Here is a 16,162-nt window from a genome sequence, read left to right on the forward strand (position 1 = left end):
AGTGTCTGCCTTCCACTCAGGTTATGATCCCAGAGTCCTGGGATGGAGCCCACATCGAACTCCCCACTCAGTGGGGAGTCTGCTTCTTGCTCTACCTCTCCTTCCCCCTGCTCATGTTCTCTGTCGCAAATGAATAAATAAAATCTTTAAAAAAAAAGATATCTTACTTATCATCACATCATACTTTTTTTTAAAGATTTTATCTATTTACTTGAGAGAGAGTGAGAGCAAAAGAGAGAGCACAGAGGGAGAGGGAGAAGCAGACTCCCTGCTGAGCAGAGAGCCCAACATAGTGCTTGATCCCAGGATTCTGAGATCAGGACCTGAGCCAAAGGCAGCCACTTAACAGACTGAGGAACCCAGGCACCCCTCATCACATCATACTTAATGTAATAAAATATCACACTTAATGGGGAAACATTAGGATTTTTTAAAATCAAGAAACAGAAGGAGCTGACACCACTTCCAGTGCTGAAAGTCCTAGTCAGTGAATTAAAACACAAGAAATTAAAATATTAAAATCATATGCATAGGGTATGATAAAAAAGACACCCAAACATACGCTAACATATACACAAGATATAATACAGATAAGTTCAACCAAGTTTCAATTAAAGTACAAATACAGGAGCACCTGGCTGGCTCAGTTGGTAGAGCAACCGACTCTTGATCTTGGGGTCATGAGCTCAGGCCTCATGTTGGGTGTAGAGACTACTTAAAAAAATAATAAAATAATAAAGTAATAAAATTCAAATACAGATTTTTGTGGAACTGGAAAACTTCATTTTTTAAAAATAAGTATTTGTTAAGATGTAACCTAATCTTTTGTCAGTCCACAAAATGATGCCTTATAGCCTATTAGTGACCCACCTGCAGAAAGCCCTAGGTGTGCAGAAATACCATATAGCAGCAGTCCTGTGCCAATGAGTCAAGATGTGACAATCTGAGCCCAGTGAGTACATCCACACTGACCTGCTAGAGAAGAACATTAACATTGTCCACAAATTATTGAATCCGCCTCTGATCCTCTCAAAAAGATTGTGTATGACAACCTGGATGACCCCAGCCAACCAGGAGACTGAGTGGGCCAGGATGTATCTGTAGCTGCATGCAGCCCAACTATAGAACTATGCAGGACATCACTGAGCAGGTTCTTCAGCAGTAGGTGCCCAAAATAGCATGCCATCCACCATCCACTATGACCACTGGATCAAGACCCATCTTCGGGGCGAAGAGCGAGCTACACCAGGCCAAAGACATAAACCAGGAAATATATACATTTCTGGCAACTACAGTTTCCAAGAATAGCATGGGCTTCAGGAGGCCTGGATCTGGAATCATTCACCAGATCATTTTGGAAAACTACGCACACCCTGCAATCTTCTGATTGGCATTTACTCCCACACTCCCAATAGTGGTGGCCTGTGGAGCATCTATATTGGCATTGGGGGTGCTGAAACTGTGGATGGCAAGTTTGGGACTTCCTGGAAGTTGACAGTCCCCAAATGATGGGTGTGAAGCTTATCAGCATGCTCTCCAGCTAGATATCACCCACAGATGTGATCCTAAAAATGGCAGACATCCTTGTGGTGAAAGGTAGCATGAATACTATGGTGGAGTAGCATAGGTCTGGTGTGGACTCCATCTCCTATACTGACATGATGACAATCTGCAACATGGGTACATATTGGGGCCCTCAGTGTTTTCTTACAAGCACAAAATGAAGAAATACCTAAGTTAAGCAGGGCAAGGAGACATGGCCAATCTTGCATATAAAATCAAGTACACTTGGTACCTGACCCTGGCTGTCATTATAAACAACTGATTGAAATTAACCTCAACAAGCTGAAGTCATACATTAACGAGCCCTTTACCCCGTTCTGGCCCACCCTGTGGCAGAAGGAGGTACTGCGGCAGGGAAGGCAGAATGTTCTCTGTACCTCCAGTGGGTCTGCAGCGGCACCAGCTCATGCTGTGAGAGCACGGGGGGCATTCAGCAGATGTGGCCAAGCCGGTGCTGGCTCACAGGCTCAAGAGCAAATCCCAGCTCACCATTGCACTGAGATTCAAAGAGACCTACACCACAGCTGAGCGGAATGGTTATGCTTAGATTCTATAGGATATGGGTGGCGTTGTCGCAGCCAACATCTGTGGCCACTGCACTGACCAGTAGAACAGAAAGGACACCAATGAGAGAAAAACTGCAGTCATAACCTCCTACAAACAGGAACTTCACTGGCCAAAATAACATGAACCCTAAGATCCATACCTTCATTGCATCCCCCAAACTTATCACAACTCTGGCCACTCCTGGCACCCTCAGGTTCAACTCAGAGACTGACTTCCTGAGAGGCAAGAATGGCAGGAAGTTCAAACTGGAGGCTCCAGATGCAGATGAGCTTCACTAAGTAGAGATCAACCCCCAGGCAAGATACATACCAGCCCCTGTCCCTAAGAATAGCAGTGGGCAGGGAGGTAGATAAGAGCCCCACCAGCAAGCACCTGCAGCTCCTGAAGCCTTTCCACACATGCGATGGCAAAGACTTAAATGACCTACAGATAGATCCTTATAAAAGTCAAAGGAGAGGGGTGCCTGGCTGGCTCAGTCAGAACGTGAGACTCTTGATCTTGGGGTCATGAATTCAAACCCCATGTTGGGTGTAGAGATTACTTAAAAAAATTAAAAAAAAAAAAAAAAAAAAAAGTCAAAGGAGAGTATACCATTGACCATAACCTGACAGCTGGCACCTAGCTCAAGTTCTGGGGCTACCTGGACAATATCATTAACAATCTGCTTATTGGTGCTATCCAGCAAAAAGAGCAAGGTTAACTCTGTGCATTGTTGTCACAATAGGAGTTTTGTCCTATCCCTGACACTACCCACTAGTATAAGAAACATGGCATCAAAAAAAAAAAAAAAATGGCATTAGATAGGCTGTGATGAGATATGAGAACCATGGTGAGAGAATAAACTGTAGTATGTTCATAAGAAAAATTACTACATAGGGGTGCCTGGGTGGCTCAGCTGGTTAAGCGACGGCCTTCGGCTCAGGTCATGATCCTGGAGTCCCGGGATCGAGTCCCACATCGGGCTCCCTGCTCAGCAGGGAGTCTGCTTCTCCCTCTGACCCTCCCCCCTCTCATGCTCTCTGTCTCTCATTCTCTCTCTCGCAAATAAATAAAAAATCTTAAAAAAAAAAAAAAGAAAAAGAAAAGAAAAATTACTACATAAATGACCAAATAAGAGTTCTAGGAATAAAAACTTAATATTGAATAAAAAAGCAATTTTCAAAAGAATACAAATCATAAATCAAGACATGCAAAACAATATGAAACTTCAATATTTTTAAATCATACATATATACTAAAAGTATAAAGGCATACACAGGCACAGGAATAATGACTGCTAAACTTCAGAACAGTGGCCAATTCTAATATGGTAAAGAGGGAGAAGAACATGACTGGGAAAGAAAAAAGGGAGACCCAATATGTATTTGTAATGATTTTTAGAGCTGAGATATTCATTATATCATTCTGTATTTTTATGTCGGCAAACAAAGAAAATAACCTAAACCATCTTTAAAACAGATAAAGTTAGAGAACTCACGCTATCTAATGTCAAGATTCAGGATACAGCTACAGCAAAGACGACCCATGGATATTGGCATAAACATAAATAGATTAATGAAACAGAATACATTCCAGAAACAGACCTACAAATATACTGTCAACTGATTTTTGACAAAGATGCCAATGCAATTCAATGAGGAAAGAAAGGCTTTTCAATAGACAGTTTTAACAACTGAATAAACAAATGGGGAAAAATAATATTGAAAACCTTGATCCCAGGGCGCCTGGGTGGCTCAGAGGGTTAAGCATCTGCCTTCGGCTCACGTCATGATCCCAGGGTCCTGGGATTGAGCCCCACGTTGGGCTCCCTGCTCAGCGGGGAGTCTGCTTCTCCCTCTCCCTCTACAGCTTCCCCTGCTTGTACTTTCTCACTCTTTCTGTCGAATAAATAAATAAAATCTTAAAAAAAAAAAGAAAAAAGAAAACCTTGATCCCAACCAAACACTATTCATGAAAACTGATTTAAGATATATTACAGACCTAAAAATAAAGCTAAACTATAAAGTTTTTAGAAAAAAAATTTACAAGACTATCAGATTTCTTAGAAAAATCTAAAATACAAAAAGCATTAATCATTGAAAAATTGATAAAATTTGACTACATCAAAATTTTAAAATTTTGCTCCTTACTGGGACTGCCAGACTAGGAAAAAAGTCCTCCACACATAGAAGAACATTTGAGGAACCCTAACAACTCAGTAAGACAAACTGCCAATATAAAACAACCAACATCACAAGAGAAGGTATCAAGTACCAAAAAGCAAATGAAAAGATTAATATAATTAGTCATCAGATAAAAACAAATTAATATCAGCACGGGATACCTTTTAATGCTTTGTAGAAAAGATAATATCAAAATGGTTACACCAAATATTGACAAAGACATGGATGGAATGACTGTAACACATATTGCTGGTGGGGATGTTAAATCACACAACCCCTTGGATATAAGGTTTAGCATTTTGTTATAAACATATACCTATCCTATATCATCAACTACATTCCTAAATATGCATGCAACACAAATGAAAATGTGTGTCCACAAAAGATTTGTACAAGAATGTCAAAGCAGCTTTAATCACAATAACTCCAAACTGGAAACAACCCAAATGTCCATCAACAATAGAATGGAAAAACTGTATCATATCTGTATACTGGAATAATACTTGGGAATAAAAAATAATAAACGACTGAGACACAAATTATGCATAATTTCAAAAACATTATGTTGAGCAAAAATCTGACAATGAGACAGATAGACAGACAGATAGATAGATCGATCAACCGATCAGAGAATTACGCTGGATGAAAAAAGCCATTCCTAAAAGGTTACACACTACATACATGACTATATTTATATAACATTCTTTAACAAAATTATAAAAATGGAGAATGTATTAGTGGTTGTCAGTGGTTAAGATGTGAGACTGGAGTAGGCTGGAAGGAGAAAGCAGGAGCTAAGTGGTTATGGTTATAAAACAGTGAAAGAAGGGATCCTGGTAATGGAACTGCTCTGTATTTTGACTGCGGCAGTAGATACATAAATCTAATTAAATCTGAACGTGTAATATAATTACACAGAATGAACACACACAGAAGTACAAATAAAATGAGAGAAATCTGAATAAGATTAGTAAATTGCCAATATCCTGATTGGGATACTGTATTATAGTTTTGAAAGATGTTATCATTGAGAGAAAACGGGGACAGGGTATATATGGTCTCTCTCTAGTATTTCTTAGAACTACATGTGGATCTACAATTATCTCTAAATAAAAGGCTTAATTTAAAAAATTAAAAAAACATATATATGCCCTTTATTCTCCTTGCACATCTTTCTCCAAGAAACAGATTTTCTAGGCATTAATTTTATGTCTCCCTGATCCACCTAAGAAGGCAAGAATTTAAAGATATAAGGCCATAAGAAAGTTACATTTTTAAATATCTTATTCTTTTCTAAAATATATGAACTCTACAACCCTCCAAACTCTCCTTGCCAAGTTGCCACTAAAGCGGTACTATTTAAAGAGACAAAGCACTATTATTTAAAGAGATTTTGATACAGCTATATCTAAACAATTATGATTTCTTCATATATGCATTAAGCGATAAACCACTGCTAGAGGGCTAAATCCTTCTCTAAGTGGCCCTGGAATCACTTGACTGCTTCTTATTAAGGAAATTAAACAATGTTATTATACTTGACTACCCTGCTATAGAAAACATGTGACTCAATTTTTTCTTTCCTTTCCTATCAAAATGAGGTTAATGCAATACCAGTACAATTTCAAGACAAATAGATGGACAAAAAAGTGAAAGTTATTGAAGTCTACTATTTAAACGTTTATAATTCACACAGGAAACTTTTTTCTTTTTTTTTCCACACTGGAAATTTAAAGAAGAATCTTTATTATGGGGAATATGAAAGGAATGGATAAAATCTTTTAATCTAAATCTTTTATCTTGAATCCCATGCTGTGCATTTAAGAATGTTTTGAAGGATAACCTAACTCAATGTACATAAAGCACTGAAGTTAAGTAAGGATTCTGGTAAGTGTAACATTCACTTTGTACTTGTAAACATCCTTTCCACACTTAGCCCCTTGGATACTTAATTACTGAATCAATTCCTCAGAATACATCAAAGAACATTTAATTTGGCCTAAAACACGAACTGATTCAAAAAAAAGTTACCTGATCCCTTACTTGCATAAAATGGCCATTTAATGAAAAGACTAACATGGTAACTACAAATCTTAGCCTTACTGATGCCTGATTTTTCTATTTCTTTGCAAATATTTAAGACCTGTTAAAAATAATATTTTAATCCAATGATCTTGAGTTTAAAATTCAGCCATTTCTTCTGTGAACTGAAAGACATAGAATGGAAAATGGGTAAGTCACAGGCTATTACTTAAATGACCCAATGAGTCTTCACACTGATTTTAACTGACATAGTTTCACACGTCAGGATATTAGACAGGACAAATCTCTTCCACTTCATTTATCAATATTGTTGAAACCCAATTAAATGAAAAATTTCCTATAATAGATAAGAAACAAACCTCTATTCTAATGTAGGTTGCTGGGGTTGTGAAAATGACGCTACAATGATTCCCAAACTTTTGAAAAACTGACTTTGTAATTAGGTTTCAAATACTTAATTGATACTGTTAATTGATGTTGTTTTGTTTAGCCCTCCCCCAAAGAGGCAAAAATACACTAATACATAAATGAAGATATTAGCAAAGATTCAGGGGAAAAAGGTAAGATACTCTATTTTTGCTTTTTAGTAACCATAATTCTAGAGCACAAGGGAAATTTTATCACTGCTTATTTCAAACTTACTTGTAAGATGACTTAACAAAAATCTCACCTAGAGGCTTGAGCATGTTAACCTTTTTGGTCCTAAAAAAATTACTTTAAATTAACAAAATATCCCTTGAACAAAATGAAATTTAAACTAAATATATTGTTAATTATTCATTTCCCTTAAATTCTTAAAGTTATCCTTCTGTAGTTACAACGGTGAGCTCAAAACATTGACAATTTCTCCTGTCAACTACCTATAAAATATAAGATCACTCAATGTATTCTTCTGCCTCCTGTACGCATGCAATACTTTAAATAACTTTTTCTGTAGCAGCTTTCAGATTTCACTTCCAGCTTTGTTACAATTTTATCTACACCAAACTCCACTAAAGTCAAAATACATTAAGAAGTTTATTGTGTTGGGGCACAGGGGCGGCTTAGTCAGTTAAGCCTCCAACTCTTAATTTTGGCTCAGGTTATGATCTCAGGGTTGTGAGATCGAGCCCCACGTCAGGCTTCTCTGTGCTGGGCGTGGAGCGTGCTTAAGACTCTCTCTCCCCCTCTGCCCCTCCCCACCTCCCGCTCAAAAAATAAAAAATAAAAGTGTATTGTGTTGATTTGTACAAAAATGCATAAATACAACCCAGATGTTTTATGTTAACATAATCAGCTGTCTTTCTTCAAATTAAAATGATCCTTAATTTGCTAGTCAAAGTATCACTTTTTTAGCAATTCAGAATTTAAAATTTTATTCGCTAAAACTACTAGTATCATTTATGCCAATGAGAACATTAAGTCTATTAAAACAGAGAACTTCTTCATAAAGGAGTTGTATCTGCCCCACAGCTATAAACGGCATGATGCTAGAATTAAGCTGTAAATAATGTTGCTAGCCAGTCTGACAGTTCTACTGTCATGGAGGGCTGACTAGAGTAGCTACTGTACTAAATGACTAGCTTGTAATGCAGTAAGACACTGCTTAAAATGAACAAAGCTGATCCCTGAAGTAAGGTTTTCTAAGCACTTCACAGGACCAATTCATAACAAAAATACAGCTAAGCAAATTGTCAGCAGTCTTCACAAGTTTTTCTTCTGTAGGCCTTATCCCCGTGATTAACTAGGTGAGAGTTCAGTAGAACCATCTATCCTTATTCTGAAAAGGATATTAAAAAAATTAGAGGAAGTTCAGTGGATATGCAATAAAATTATCTATGATTAAGGAATCTGAAGTAGAGCATTTTAATATATATGTGAATGAAAGCTAAAAAGTGAAGGAACAATGCTTACCAAAAATAATACAGATTTTCTTAAAGACTGAATAGCACCTAATACTACAATTCAATAAAGAACAAAATTTGTCCAAAATTGCTTTAAAATGGGAGAAAAAAGGGATAAGTTTTTGACTAGTGGCGTTTAGATACATAAAAAAAAGTTGTAATGGGAACTTAAAAAACAAAAGATATTGATGGTTACAATTCTCTGTTTGTAGACATGACTAGATCAATTAACTTTTTTTTTTTTTAAGATTTTATTGATTTATTTGACACAGAGAGAGAGACAGCTAGAGAGGGAACACAAGCAGGGGGAGTGGGAGAAGCAGGCTCCTGGCTGAGCAGGGAGCCCGATGCGGGACTCGATCCCAGGACCCTGGGATCATGACCTGAGCCGAAGGCAGATGCTTAACGACTGAGCCACCCAGGCGCCCCTAGATCAATTAACTTCTTAATGTAGCCCCTCTTACCATTATGATTTTCTTCTAACTACACTTTTTTTTTTTTAAGATTTTACTTATTTATTTGACACAGAGAGAGAGAGAACAAGTAGGCAGAGAGGCAGGCAGAGGGAGAGGGAGAAGCAGGCTCCCCGCTGAGCAGGGAGCCCGATGCGGGACTCGATCCCAGGACCCTGGGATCATGACCTGAGCCGAAGGCAGCCGCTTAACCGGCTAAGCCACCCAGGTGACCATTACTTCACTTTTCAACCCAGCACTCCATTTTCCCCACAACATGGAAGATAGGAGACAATCACAAATTAAAATATAGGTGACAACACCTGGATATTAAAAAAAAAAATAGAGGACACAGGAGGGAACATTCAGGAGATACAATTAATTCAGACTGAGAGTTGGGGTAAGGGAAGCAAGAAGACCACAGGAGGAATAATGCAGGAACTTGAGTCCAGAGGTAATAACCAAGTATCTTAAATGATGTTCAGAAAGAACAATCCTGTTCTTTCATTCTATTTACTCAGTACTTGATTAAATTCCCAAATTCTCCTTTCTCTTCTAAAGTCCCACCCTTCAAATAAGAAAGGTGATTAAACACACACAAACAAACCCCATCATTGGCCCCTGACTAGGACTTCATATTTTCTATGAATGGCAATAATAACTTAACAATGAGGACCATACTATTGTTTAGTATTACATATGTGATCAAAAAGTTCTGATAAGAAATATCTTAACTTTTATGAAACAATTCTACTACTGTAACTTCTGAAATAACAGCTCAAGATAGCTACTCCAAATATGCCCATATTTTAAGCTCTCTTCTAAAATCCTAGGCAAACACGTCTAAATAGGCATCTCTGTTGGTTAAAAAATACGTTACAGAATACAACATGCATGCCAAAGAAGTGGTTCTCAAACACTGGCAGCTTCCTTGGCACATTTTTGGTTGTAACAACTTGGAAGGTACTACTGGTATCTAGAGATCAAAGATGCTGAAAAATCATCCTAAAATGCACTAAAATTATCTGGTCCAAAATGTCGATAGAGCCATTATCAAAACATTTTTTTTGCTCTATAAGAACACTGAAGTAACCTGAAGTAATCAGTAAATTTCTTACTGTTAGAATTTCTGTGCTGTGGTCTATTTTTAGAATCTGTCAAGATGATAAGAAAGACACTATTTAGTGAAATCCCAGAGAATATTGTCATGACACAAACAGGAAGGTAAAGATCGCTGGGAAGGCTTAGTGGTTATGTTTAACGTAATCCACTGCAGCTGATGGCTCAGAAAGAAAGAAGTTGCTTCAAAACTGAAATTGGCAGTCAGGCTGCAAAAAGGTAAATTTTATTTATAATTTAGAACTAACAGGGTTTTTCCCCCTTGATGTAGATAGATTTCCTTGAACTGCTAACAACACACACTGACCTCAGGGCAAAAAATGTAGATGAAAAATTTTGATTCACCATTCCCTATGGTGATTTTGTCAAACAAGATATATAGATCACACTCTCCTTCCAGAATACCTTCAAAATATAACTTTTCAAAAATATTCATTTTACTAAAACACATGCTCGGAAATAGTGTAGATGCTAATCACAAAGCTGCTTACCTTAGTGTTTACTGAAGCAAATGAAGTTTAAAACAAGATGCCCAAAACTAAAATACAGGGCCTAGAAGACCTCTCAAAAAAATGCCAAAAGAATTAAAATTTCACTCAGTCTGGTAAGATAACGCTTCACAAGTAGAAAAGTCCTACAGTCCAAGAACAGCCAAACTAATGGAACCTTAGAAACCATCCTGAGCAGGACTTCTCGAAGGAGGGTATTTATATTCCTAGGCATACACAGTATAAACCAAGGAGTATTCCAAGTGACAAAATAAGCACAGTAGGTCTTAGCTGAGGAGCAACCTAACCTAGTCACTAAATAAAAGAGCAATGGTATGAAATTCCTTGCAGTAACCTACCACCTACTAGTGCCATTCCACTAAGGTTGCTTACTTTGGACCTTTCCATCCCTCAAAGGCTCTACATTACCTAAAAATTACTACTTCGCTTCCCTGGTGGAATGCTATACCAACCCATCCTCATTGCTGTGTCCCCCTTTTGTTTGCAGTCTATATGTGGTTAAAAGCAAAAGACTGCTATTAAACTTTCTGACATTGAACTCTTTTCTCCATAACTGACAGCTATACCTCTCCACCTCAGGTAAGTTAATGAACCTCTCCATGGTTTCCGCACATGTTTAAAAAAGAGAGGGAAGAGTAGATATACCTCACAGGATTGTTGTGACATTTAAGTAATCTAATGTATGCACACAGCATGGGATGGTGTCTGGCACATAGTAAGTGCTCAATAATTACTTGTAGTTACTCATAAAGGAGTTGAATCAATTTAGAAAAATTTAAATTCAAATAGAATATATGGTATATCTAAATATACCAACCCGACTAAAAACTAGAAGTACACTTCTTAAAATACTCTTCTGTAGATAGCTCAGTTAGCGTGGGCTACAGAGATGTTTTCAGGGGCGCCTGGGCGGCTCAGTCAGTTAAGCATCTGCCTTCGGCTCAGGTCATGATCCCAGGGTCCTGGGATTGAGCCCCGCGCGTCAGGCTCCCTGCTCAGTGGAGAGTCTGCTTCTCCCTCTGCCCTTCCCCTGCCCCCACTCCTGCTCACTCTCATTCTCTCTCTCTCTCTAATAAATGAATAAAATCTTTTTAAAAAGATATTTTCAGCAAGATTTGGAGGGTAGAAATGAAGTAACCGCCATATTTCACACTGAGAATGCCAGCATGGCAAGAGGTGGTACTGTTGCTCACGTATGTCTCTGCTGATCTGCTGGTCACCTAGTTGGCACAGGTTTGCAGCCAGCCCCATGGCAACTCCAGCTTTTGCCAAACCTCCTCCTTCAACTTCTCTGACTCCAGGACTGGGAGCATTGTTCATTGTTAGCTATGTGATAAAGGATACCATATTCTCTTACAGGATACCTGTATCATCAAAGTTGGAAATATTAAGAGACCAAGTTCCACCAATGCTCACAGGTTCCCATTTGTCTTTGCTTCCCTAAGCTTAATTCATGTCTGTCTTCCCTTCTTGACTTTCTGCCTTGCTGATTTCGGGTAACAGCACCAAACAGAAAAGAAACAACTTCCATAGACAGTTTAAAGAAAGTGCCTCTTATCAATCTTATAAAACTCACGGTTGAGTATGGAGAAATCTTTTTAATAAATCCCTTCTATGTGTATCTCCTAGTGGTCTACTTCTCTGATTAAACCTTGATTGAAGCACAATTTCTTTTTTTTTTTTTTTTAAGATTTTATTTATTTGACAGAGACACAGCGAGAGAGGGAACACGAGTGGGAGAGGGAGAAGCAGGCTTCCCGCTGAGCAGGGAGCCCGATGCGGGGCTCAATCCCAGGACCCTGGGATCACGACCTGAGCCGAAGGCAGACGCTTAACGACTGAGCCACCCAGGCGCCCCTGAAGCACAATTTCTATAAGGTGCACATTATGTATTGGTTGAGAATATTCAATTACACTATAAATTTTTTAAAAAGATGGATAAAATTCCTAAGAAATGTTAACCATAGACAGTAAATTAGTATCTTATGAGATATAGGTAGGTAGAACTCATAAAATGTGTAAGCAAGCAGCTTATAAAACACAGGTGGAAGTCACAAGACATGTTTATGTGTGTAAACATAGATAATAAACTAGTAGTCCGTAAGAGTCAAAGTAGAGAAAACATAAACATTGCATGCCACCAGATGTTGGTAGTGTGGTCTGTCCCACTAGCATCCTATCCTAAATGTGCTGACTGCCTTCTCTCTACCCTCTTGCTTCTCACTTGTGTTCTGATCTTGATTGTTCTCTGATGCAAAATTTTGCATATATTTGACTTGCAACCTGTTTTACAGAGTTAGTGATTTATTGACTATTTTGGAAACAAGTCCATGACAGGCAGTATTTTAAGCTGAAATTGCTGTGTGAGGATTTTGTTAACTTGACACTGTGAAAAAATTAAATACATACTGTAAGTAATTTTACAGTGTAAAATATATAATATGTGATCAAAAAGTTTTGATAAGAGGCACTTTAGCTTTTATCAAACAATTCTGGTACAGTGCATTCTGAAATAACAGCCCCACAATAACTACTCCAAAATGCCCACATAAACAGCCTAAAATCTGCACAACTAACATTAAATTTGTTATCTTATTGAGAGATTGGGAAAACCAAGTAAAACAGGAATACTGAAAAGCTGAATGGAATAAAAAGGCTAATATTTGGTGAGAGGAAATAGGTACTCAATAATTATTTACTTCAACAGCTTGAGAAAGTGAAAACTATCATGAGAGATTGCACTTGCTTAACTTTAATTACTTTCCCATGTTCATACCATTGCTTGGCTTCTAAGTTTCAGAAAAAGAGTTTGATCAACTGCTGAGTTAAAAAGATTTCCTACTGCTTTTATCTTTTAGAAAAGCTACTGTCTACAAAGACCTCCCCCAAGAAGCATGGAGTATGAACTATAGGACTGCTCATGTCTGGTTGCTTGTATCCCAGCCTGCATTCATTACTTCACCCCATTAACATTCCACGCTGAGAGTCCTTTGCCAGTTTTATGAGGCGAAACCACAAAATGTCAGGTTAACAAAATCCTCACCCAGCAATTTCACCTTAAAATACTGCCTGTCAAGGACTTGCTTCCAAGATATTCAATAAATCACTAACTCTATAAAGCAGGTTGCAAGTCAAATAAAGGCAAAAATTTGCATCCTAGAAAATCAACATTAATCAGAACTCAAGCTGATTATTTAGAACTACAACTTTATGGAGGAGAGTATGGCGGTATGATTTCAAGTGTATCCAGTAGCCTATCTCAGTTTTCCAATTGTGCATACAGTTATACATTTGTACTTTTATAATTTATACATTTCTAACTCTCTATTACAACCATTTCCAATCACCCAGACACCTGATTTGAGTCAGCATGATATAGAGAGCTTGGAGACATCAACATACTGGTTCAATTCCTGGTTCTGCCACTTATTAACTTTGTGTCTTTGAGATGGTTAATAACTTCCCTAAGTAAGAAACCTCATCTCTGCATGTATTGTCATGGAGTTAAAAAGTCAGGGTGAGTATGACAGGAAAAAAGTAAGTGAGAAGAACAGTTTGTGGCATAAGCATAAGTGAAAATAATGCCTATTAAATGCATCCACCTACACTTTTTCTTTTGTTCAACAGGAATGACAGAATACGAATTGGCCATTTGGCCAAGCCTATGTACTATATGATCATCCTCCAAGTTAATGATCACTAGCATTGCTAGTATTTGGCTTTCATGACAATTATTAAACCATGTCGGATAACTATGCTATAAGCAAGTATCTTTAAGTAGAATAGCCCATGCTTGAATATATATCTTCACACTCCCTGTTGACCATGCTGCAGACCTCTGAAGAAGCTTCACAGTGGATTTTATCCACTCTTAGACTACCAAAATGGACAGAAATTTATCCCACAGAAACTTGAAACCTACATCATACCCTGGGCTGGGGTTAGTTGCCTAAGAGTTCCCTCCATAAATATTTATTGGACAACTATTAAGTACCAGGCATTACAGCTTTCTCAGAACTGTCATCAGGTCCTATAGAGGACCATCACTTTTCCAGGACTTAACTGTCTCTACCAGAAAAATGGGTAGGAAAGGTGAGGGCCCCAAACTGAAGAATGTGTATCGCCTAGGGAACTGACATGAGAGCAGGTCACATTCACTGCCCCACACTAGTTTCCCAAGTAAATCATACTCTGATTCTGTTCAATATTTTTCTGATAAAAATGTATTTATATAGGTCATGCTAATGACCTTTGTGATTCAGTACAGGGTGCAGAGGATAACATACATCAGAGTGAACTATCAAGGACTTAAGAATATTTAAGAACCATTGCTGTATGTTTTCCATGCGTCCTTGTTTCCATACTAATAATTACTGTTCCTCTTCTTTTAATCCATTCTAATTTTTCCAAATTCCTTTGTGAATGCAGATAAAATAGAACAGGAGAAGGAACCACATGCAACTCTTACAACAGCTAAGGCTTTGTATATTTATGCCTCCCACTCCCCCCCAAAAAATATACAAATCTTTGATACAGACATGGGACTATATTCATATTAAATTCCCAATTCAACAATTCAGTGACCATACATGCTCTCAATCTTATAAGCAAACAAATTTAAAAGAAAACTGATCAATATTAAAAATGCAAATAAAACACTGTAATCATTGTTCACATTAGACTACTAGGACCAAAAACCATGAACACTCCCCCAATTAAAATTTTACTTTTATCTTTCTCTTCTGTTCTCCTAAGTAAAGATTTGGAAACTATTTTTATACACAAAATTACATTTATACATCCAGAGCAACATAAAGATCAGCAACATAGTCTTGGTTCCCCAAAACCTCAGAAAACAGAGTCTATACTTGAGAATAAACTGTCCCCTGCAATTAAGTGAAAACATTAGTGATCTAGTAGAACCTTAAATCTTAATTATTAAACCTGGTCTTACTAAATGAATACATTTTAATAGAGCACCTATACATTTTAGTGAGGCAGGAGATCTTAAGTACCTCATGAAAAATGTAACTATTTAGCCATATACTATTAGTAAAGAGCAGTCAATAACAAATGACTCTAAGAACGAAGTTATATAAATAAAGACAAAAGCAAGCAAACCAACAACTGGGGTTCTCATCAGAATGATACAACTAAAGGAGGACACCGACTTTGGACACAGGCAAATAGACCTGATTTTATCGTGTTCCCTAACAGAGAAAAGCAACCTGTTCGGCTTCCTACAATATATTATGACACAGAAGTAAAGAGACTTCTTAGGAATTTACACTTTGATCAGCAACTCAAAGGACACAAAATCCCATCTTCTTTCCTGCATACACACACAAGAAATCTAAGTCCAGAAACCCCTTGTGTTGCAAACAGATAGAAATGAGACTGAATACAACCGATTATGTGTTATGATTAAGTCTTAATCCTCACAATATCCCATATCACATTTCTTGTATGGTAGAGTTAAAGAAATGCTCCATAAGCTTACTAATAAGCAAAACAATGAACTATCATCTGCAAGTGAAGAGAAATTATAAATGCTATTCAAATGCAAATATAAAATAAGCTGTCACAGCACTGGAAATGAATAAAATTTTATCCGATTTAAGTGTAAAAACTAAGAATAAAGATTTATCTGAGAGAAAGCGACAGAGAGAAAGAAGCTGACTCCCTGCTGAGCATGGAGCCTGAGATCGTGACCTGAGCCGAAATCAAGTGTCGGACACTTAACCAAATGAGCCACCCAGGCGCCCCAAAACTGAGAATAGATTTAAAATATTTTTAACTTTTTAACAGGTAAAAAAAAAAAACATATGGTCATTATCTAAAATACTCATGAACTTATTGAAGCT

The 16,162-nt window shown here is 37.5% G+C and overlaps 1 protein-coding gene and 1 pseudogene across 3 annotated transcripts in view; one reads left to right on the forward strand and one right to left on the reverse strand.

The window, feature by feature from the left end:
- The window catches only part of VPS13B (vacuolar protein sorting 13 homolog B), a 741,629-nt gene that overhangs the window by 466,362 nt on the left and 259,105 nt on the right, over positions 1-16,162 (reverse strand). The gene's annotated exons all lie outside the window — the stretch shown is intronic.
- LOC118525902 (aconitate hydratase, mitochondrial-like) lies at positions 841-14,001 on the forward strand (annotated as a pseudogene).

This window comes from Halichoerus grypus, chromosome 5 (assembly GCF_964656455.1).
Source record: "Halichoerus grypus chromosome 5, mHalGry1.hap1.1, whole genome shotgun sequence".
NCBI lineage: Eukaryota > Metazoa > Chordata > Mammalia > Carnivora > Phocidae > Halichoerus > Halichoerus grypus.